We start from the raw sequence: 8,572 nt of genomic DNA, 5'->3' as shown, positions 1-8,572 counted from the left end.
TCCTCCGAACAGCTTTTTCCTTTGGTCCTACTCTGCCTTTTCTCAACAGCATACCATAGCAAATGCCAGGGTTTCTGCTAAAGAATGGAAACCTGGTTGTGATGGGGTTTTTGCTCTCAGACATCAAGATCCAGGCTGCAGGGGGACAGTATGCCAATCACCAAGTGGGAAAGGGAAACCATTTTACAACTGGGGCAGCTCCATTTGCATCTCAGACCCACTTCTTGTGTTGAGGGTCTCCATGTGCCTTCCCCACATGAAAGGCAGCATGGAGCCCAAGCTCAGCCCCAGGACTTTGAGTTTGATGCAGAGATCCCAAGGGCCCTGTCCTTAGAGGAGTGCTGCTCCAGAAGAGTGGTTCAGACAGATGTGGATGTTGCGATTGGAAAGTGTATGGGGGGAGGAAGCCCTGGCACCACGCTGTGAGGCTCCTGGCTGCCGTGTCCCCGGGTGGGGTGAGAGGAGGAGCTCTGTCCTTTTTGTTGCTCCATCAGCTCATCTCTGGGGATCAGTTTAGACTGGGGTGAGGTTGCAGTGCCTAGGGGATGAAAAGCCAGGAAGGACGTTGTGTTTGCACAGACACTTCTCCTCTGCATGTTAAGCACCCCTAAACTGGCTGTGTTGGTGACACCAGCCAAACTTTGCCTCAATAGTGGGAACAATCAGTAAAGTCTCCCTCCTTCTAGGCTTTCAGCAGCATTCCCAGCCATTGAATGGTGTACGTGAATTCAGCAGCTATGTAAGGATAGTACTGTATTTCCCAGTTCACAGGTAACTCCTTTATTACATCTCACATCTGGGGTTCCACAGCTGGCATTCAACACCCCAGAGCTTTTCTGATGAATGCACGGTCTGTGGTAGCTATCAAGCAATGTCCTTTGCGGCTGCTGTGTTAGAGATTTGATTGAAACCAGCGCTGGCACTACCTTTACAGACCCTTTATTTGGGAGACCTCTGACAAATGGTACAGGACTGAAGTGACAGTATGAAGTCAGGTTTTACATTCCCAGCTTCTCAAGAGGATTAGGGTCATAGCTCCTCCGTGACCACTGTACTAGATCACATGGTTGGAGAATACAAATGAGTAAATGACAACTTTGGAAGCCTTTACAGTCTCTGCCATGGTTAATAAACACAGACAGATTTTGGGCTTAAACATATTTCTCTGCTGTTGTTTCTGGTTCTTGAGGTCTTCAGGATTCCTACAACCTGCCCTCACCTCTTGCCTTTTAGTTTCTTGCATGCTTGGTCTTTCACACTAAGGTTTCATTCTGTCTTATCCTCCATTTTCTCTTACACAATAACCCTAAGAATGGTCTTTCATGACATGCACAATTAGGCTACCAGCTCGGCCAGCCTGCTGAAATTATTGGGATTTCATTATACACACCAGATTCAATTCTTTACAGGCCTCCCACAGTTCCTTAATTACATCTTGTTCTCCACGTATCATTATTCCTTAACTGGCCGCAAATTAAAGTCAGTTAAAAAAAATATTTAATCGCATTCCTTTATTACTTGTGGTTGTCTAACATACGTATAAAACAAAAGATGCCTTATAATAGCCTCGTGTATTTGAAGCTTGGAACCAAAAATTATCTGCAAAGATAATAACAGTCAACCCTGCTGTGTTTCTGGTCTTAATTTAATAGAATAATAGCAATGCAAGCCTGGTAGGGATCTCCTGGGAACAGAGTCCTTTTTCCTCTCTGAAGGATAGGGCTATTACACCTAGACCATGTCTAATAATTTGTCTAGCTTGATCTTAAAAGCCTTCTATAAACACTCCTCCTCTGTGTAGCATATTTAGGCACTGCACCACAGATAATTCCTAATACCAAACCACAAAATATCTTCAATGTTTATTCATTCAATGCACCACAGTCTATTTTGAGAGGGTATTTGAGAACAAATTATTGCCTTTCTCTTTAAAAGGCCTTTGAATACTGGGTTATTATTACATCTTACTTCTAGTCTTCTCTTTCCTATACCAAACAAAGATATTTCCCTCAATCTTTTCTCAGAAGTCATGGCTTTAGTGCTTGTTTTTTGACCATGTCTTCTTTACCTCCTACCTTTTTTGATTTCCCTCCTCTGGACTCCTCCCAGTTTGGCATCACTTGAGAAAGTGTGGTGCCCAAAACTGTTCAGTGCCAATGTTGGCATCCCCAGGCCAAGCAGGGAAGGATAATTACCTTGCATATGTTACCTACAAGACTTCTGTCAGCACTGCACAGCATGAGATTTGCTTAGTTTTGTAACAGTATCATATTCTGACAATTTCATTCATCATGGCGCCATTAGAGCCATCATCTCTTCATTCGCTTTCTCAAGAATAAGTGTTTGTATTCGAGAACTGAATTTTCCCTTGGTGGTTTTGGGCCTTTTGTGCTGTTTCTCAATATGGATCTGAATTTTGATCCTGTTTCTCAAAGAGCTTGCAATCCCTTCTAGCCTCATGTTGTTTGAAAACTTCTGTTTCATGATTCAAGTTGTTAATGAAAATCCTGAGTAGAAATATGATTTCTTCAGAGACCTGCCTTTAGTGCCTTCCCAGTTTAACATCAAATCATGTGAGTGTGTGCTCACTGCGTCATGACTCTGGGTAGGTACATGTTTCTTTTGTTTCCTTAGGAACGTGTTAGGCAGGACCATGTCAAAAGCCTTAGCAGAGTCAAGACGTATCCGCTGCTTCTTCTTTATCCATGAAGACAATTATCCTGTCAAAGACGGAAACAAGGTTAGTTTGACACGATTTATTCTTAACAAATGTACTCCAGCTGGTTTTATTAGCTTATTATTCTCTAAGTATTTATACACTGATTCTTTAATAATTTAGTCTGTGTATCTTTCAGGAAAACACTGACAGACTTGTTATCTTCCTGAACCTTCCTTTTCCTCTTTTGAAGGATGGGTTCTCTGTGTTTTCTTCTAGTTCCCAGCAAACTTTCTCTTATTCTGTTACCAGTGAGTGTTAATGGTTCGATTATTTCTTCAGTGTCTTAGATATCCCAGGGCAATTTCCATCAGACCACTTTAATATATGTAACACGTTAAATATTTTCTAACCTCTTCTTTCCTCATGGATCTGTGCTCTTGTAAACAACCTAATTGCTGTAGGCATTTGGTCACAGTTTATGTCATGTCTGAAGCAAAGATGTCATTGAGTATATTGGCTGTCTCACTGTGGTCCATTATTTGCAAATCTCCCCCACTAAGGAATGAGCCTGAATTTTACTTTGCCTTTTTCAGCTCTTGTAGTGTTCATACAATCTTTTCACATTAATTTTATCACTCTCAACAGTAGTAAGTCACTGTGTACTTCATCCTTATAGACTCAAACATTCCCTTTTGGTCTACTTTTTTTCTACTCAGCTTTAGCCAGATGTCCTTGTTCCTAATTTGTAAATAAATCCTTTTTTAATATTCAAGACTTTAAAGAGCTTCTGCTGCAGCTATTCCATCTTCTTACGCTGATTCCCTTCTCCTTCATAGCACAATAATTTGCTGTTGTGTCTTAAACACAGCTTCTTTCAGTAATTGCTATCTCTCCTGCACTTCTTTAACCTTAAATTATCTTCCCAAGAGAATCTACTTACAAATTCCCTGCGTTTATCGACATCTGCTTTTCTGGAGCCCATTCTCTATTTTGCTTCTCTCATGTTGTCCTTTTCTTAAAACAGTGAACTATGAGCAATAGCTTTGCAGCAATTTCCTCCCCCTTAGTCCTGGGAATCTAGAATTTTTTACAAAAGTTGAGCCAGTGTGTTAAGAAACTCCTGTGTCTGAAAGCTGCTGTAGCTTCTATGATAGTCAAACAAATGATATGAAAAAGCCTGCAAAGTGTGTCCTGCTTGAGCCTGGATACAGCAACACTTGTACTACTTGATAAGCATCAACATTGCTCCAGAAATGTGCAAAGATTAATCCTGACGTGATGTGGCAACCGAGTAGCAACACACACAGAGAAGTAATGTTAATCCGTTTTTTTACTTAAGGAAATCTAAACCAGTCAATGCAGTTACCCCTAGATTTTCTAAGGTGTTAGCAATCACCACTCACACTATTCAAGCCTACAAATTTCTGTCCTGCATGACTTCTTAGCATTTTTGTAACTTCAAAGCGATATTCATGTTGGTATCTTTCAGCCTTATGGTGAGCTGCATCCAGTCCAACAGTGATGGAGGGACTATACGAAAGTCATCCCTCTATTCTGTTACACAAAATGCTCTTCTAAACTAGAATAGCTGAGGAAAAAAAGGGGAGCACACCCCACAAAAATTCCTTACCTGTTCAGGTTACTAAAAATCTAAACATGGTACTATTAGTACTCTTTTATGTCAGACTGACAGATTTTAAATGACTTCCAGGAGGGCACCACTTTCATATTTCAGCTGTCTTCTCATTATTGTCAGACCTGGAAGCTTAGTATTGGATGACAGAAATATTTGTACAGTTAAACACCAGGAGGGAGCTACGGAAATAAAAACACATGTCAGGAAACTGTCTGAATGGGGAATTCACTTCAGACAGAAATCTCCCTTCAAGCCATAAAATGGAAAGCTGTCTAGATCCATTGTTTTCTAACTTTACTCTTATCTGTCAGCCCAGTGATTTGACTGGTCATTCCTGTGGCAGAATTTTCAGCAGGTTTAGACGCTTGCTCTCCATCCCCACATGTAGGGGGGCTACAAACCACATGTGCACAACTGTTCATGACAATTAGACTTTAAAAGCCTGCTGTAGGAAATCTCACCCAGAAGCTCAGTGAATATGACAACCATCTCACTTGCCAATGTATCTCCCTCAACAGGAAGTTTATGAAGGTGAAAAAATCCTATGGTCTCTTAATGACTGGCTATGAAGGGATGAAGAAGGCACTGCCCAGTGCTCTCCACAGTATCAAGCAATGTGCGGAATGTTTCCACCAGCAGAAGTCAGTCTAGAAATTTTCTATTTCTAGTAAAATAAGTGAGCAGTATACAACAGAAGGACAGAATCCTGCTGAGTACTGAATGCTCCAGTAACATCTTAGCAAATTGATTTCTGATCCAGGCTTCTGAAAATCATATGCTCAGCAGAAAAGCTCACCACAACTTGCAGGAAACACATCCATAACTTACAGGAGAAAATGAGACTTTCTATGCTTCTACAATTGCTGCAGTCCCAAGGGCTCTCAGAGCAATTAGTGGTAATCAACAGATACACAAGTAGGTTTGGATCTTCTTTCACCTTAGATGCTTTTCTGATACAGGTTTCCAGTTAAATGCATGACCTGTCAGCCTTTTTACTTCTGGTGGCAAGCCAGGTATCTTTAGGGCCCTTTTGGGAGGTAGATGCATATAACAAAGGGAGTTGTAGCATGGTTATCTGGACAAGCCAATATCTATCAAATACATGGCAGCCAAGGGATCCAAAACATCATGCTACAAAGGTGGGGGGCAGGGGGGAAAGAACAGGGTGTCATTTAGACATCAGGCCCATTTCACTCCTTGCACCATGACCTGCAAACCCACCGGGTACTGAGCAAGTTGTACCTGTGCTAGTTCTGATTTATTAGCAAGGCTGCAGAGACATGAATCACAGCGTAAACTCGTGGTCTGAAACTGTATCAAAGGACTTCCAGGTTGGACACAGGGAATAATTTACTCATGGGGACAACAGCAAAGATGGCTGCCTGCAGAGTCAACTCTTCTTGATGGTTTTTAAAATCTGGTCAGGCTAATGTGTCAGGAACAGCCCTGACCTCTTGCAGCCAGAAGGCGGGTGAGAAGTTTATTTGTCCTCCCTCTCTGTCCCGTGTTGCTGATTCTAAAGGCTGGTGACTACCCACAGTGATAGGCAGTGGATGGTACAGCCTGTGTTAGAGACTTGCTTGCCATTCCACCACCATCATTTTCCAGGTTGTACTATCTTGAGCAATGCTTTCTGCATTTGCAGTTTCAGTGCCAGGGTAGAGATAAGCTATCTGCCTCATTCAAAGTCAGTGAGGTGTTTCTCCATTTCCTTTAGTAGGAGCAGCATGGCAGTTCACCAGTCCTTGATGGTTTTATCTTTGTCTTGTCTTCCTCACATTCCCTTGTTTCCCCTTGTTTCTCTTCTCCCTTCTTGTACTGTTGTAGTTCATTCTTATCCTGCGAAAGTTATAAAGCTCCTTTGCTTGAAGGTGCTTGTGTTTCGCATGTTTAGTCCTCCCCCAAACATTATCCCACTGTGTCCTGATGTGGCAAAAACCACTGAAGATAGAACCCAAACCTGTGGACTTGTGAGCAGATTTTGAAGAAAACAAACCTCTCTAAGCAAATCTTGAACAAACAGGACTGAGATCATTCAGTGTATTGCAGCACCATGGCCATTACTTCTGGTGAATCCTGGGTCTTTCACCTATCCTTACATCATAGAGTGACTAGGGCTGGTTTTTAAGCCACGCTGATGTGTCATTCAAAGGATATCAGAAGAAATAAGGAAATAATCTGTAGCAGAGTTAAAGTCAAATTTGAATATCTAGCTTGCAACAGCTTCCTTAGGCAACGGGAATCCTTTTGACCAACAATTATTTTGTTGCTCCTTTTTATAGATACTGGCGAGCCACAGGTACCCTAAACGTACCGATCTTTCACCTCTGTTCCTCCTGTTTCTTGCCTTTGGGAGGATTACATCTGCTCTCTACTAACAACTTTTCTTTCCCTGGGCTTACAAATCTCATCAGGGTTAGAAATAGCTCCTTTGAAAATCCAACACGAGGCCAATGATTAGTAGGGGTACATTTTAATATTAGCAAGCTGGTTCCATTTTCATCATAGACAGTAAAGACCTATAAGAACACCGACAGGCATCTTTGCATGATTTCATTATTAGTTGTATTCCTCAGGATGTGCAAATCCAAACCCAGTGGGACTAAGGGGATAAGGAACAGAAATGTTTGATTATAACAAAATCCACTCTTTAAAAACAGGCTGAAGTACAACAACGGCTGCTCAGGCTTATAATTTATTAGTGTGCAATCATCAAAACAAAAGTGTAACAGACTTGATGACACTGCTTTTTCTGCTACAAGACCAAAGATAAGAACAGAAAATAAGAGAACTATATTAGGTGGTTGAGTAGCAAAGCATCTACCCAGATTCACAGAAATCTCTGAGATCTTAAATAGCAACATTATTTACAGCAGCCAGAGAAATTTGTTGTTACTGAAAAGCAACATGATAGTAACATATCACACAAAGGCATTTGTTCTTACATTGTGCTACACTCCACCTGAAGCTCAATTGAAACACAGACCTGAATTTTGTCCAAAGCCTGTAAGTCTTTTGCCATTAAAATGAAAAACCTGATCCTGCAGATTTTATTTCATATTATCATGTTTATTATAAGAAGCAGCCCCCCATAGTTTATTAGGCTTAAACAGTTTTAAAGAATTTAGTTGCAGAATATAATGACAGTGGTGAAGAAAAAAAAAAGAAATTAGAAAGTACGGCTAAGGGGAGAGGAAAGTAGAGGTGAAGAGGAAATTAGGAAGTCCTTATAGCCCTATGGTAGTGCTAGAGGAGAAAAAGGCTTGCTGCAGAGCACAAAGGATGCAGCACAGACAAAGCACAGCCTGAAGAGGAGACAACCAAAGACAGAGAAAGAAAAAGTCAGTATGAAAGACTTCATTTATGTTGAATAAAGATACAATCCTTGATTTGCAGCAGGTATAAACTGCCCTACCTCCCCTGACCTTCTGTCCTAATTAGTGCCAGCTGAGAAATTGCCATACCTTGTTTTTCTACAGGTAAATACTGAAGAAAGCAGCGTGCAGACTTGTTCTCCATTATGTATCACATTAGCAGGGTCCATTCCTGAAGCTCTCGCTTCTCAGTTAATTTCAGCTGAATCTCATAGATCTATATTTAGAAATAAAATGAGATAAATGCCAGCTGCTGTACTGTTTTCCCAGAATTTACAAGGCACTTTAGCATGGTTGATGAAGTCTCATACTCATCATCCATGTAACAAAACATGGACGGGGCTGTGGCCTGCACATATCTGGAGCCATTGCACATGAAAATAACTGAGCAGCATTATACTGGAATAAGAATGAACACAGGTGCTGAAGGAACCATTAAACATGTCACAGGTAGAGCTTCAGTGATTCCTGACGGTTGCTCACACTCATTCTGCAAGCCCCATCACATTGCACAAGGTAGCTCTTGTGGGGTATAGTGTGAAGGGCAGCTGTGTGCTAGCCCTGGAAGGGTTGACTCTGTCATATACCATCCTCCTTCCCTCCTTGTTAGGTAGGATAATTTACTATGCATACTGGGAATCGAACAGCAAAATACACAGGAAAACACAGCATCATTAATATTTTTATGCATGGATTCTAATTATTTAGTCCTGTCCCAAAAAGTAGCAGATCATTTACTATTTTAAAAATTGACATTAGTCCCATCAGGAGCACAGTATCAGACACTGCAGGATGCAAAGAGGATTGGAGGGAATGAAAGGCCAGAAGTAAGAGAGAGGGGTTTATGAATTCTTCCTCTGTAAAGAGTAAGTAGCCCAACGATCTGTTAAACAAACATTTTTA

Source organism: Athene cunicularia (genome assembly GCF_003259725.1).
Source record: "Athene cunicularia isolate RWA chromosome 2 unlocalized genomic scaffold, athCun1 chr2_part2, whole genome shotgun sequence".
Lineage (NCBI taxonomy): Eukaryota > Metazoa > Chordata > Aves > Strigiformes > Strigidae > Athene > Athene cunicularia.
The sequence above is the reverse complement of the archived record's forward strand: the minus strand, read 5'-3'. Positions refer to the sequence as shown.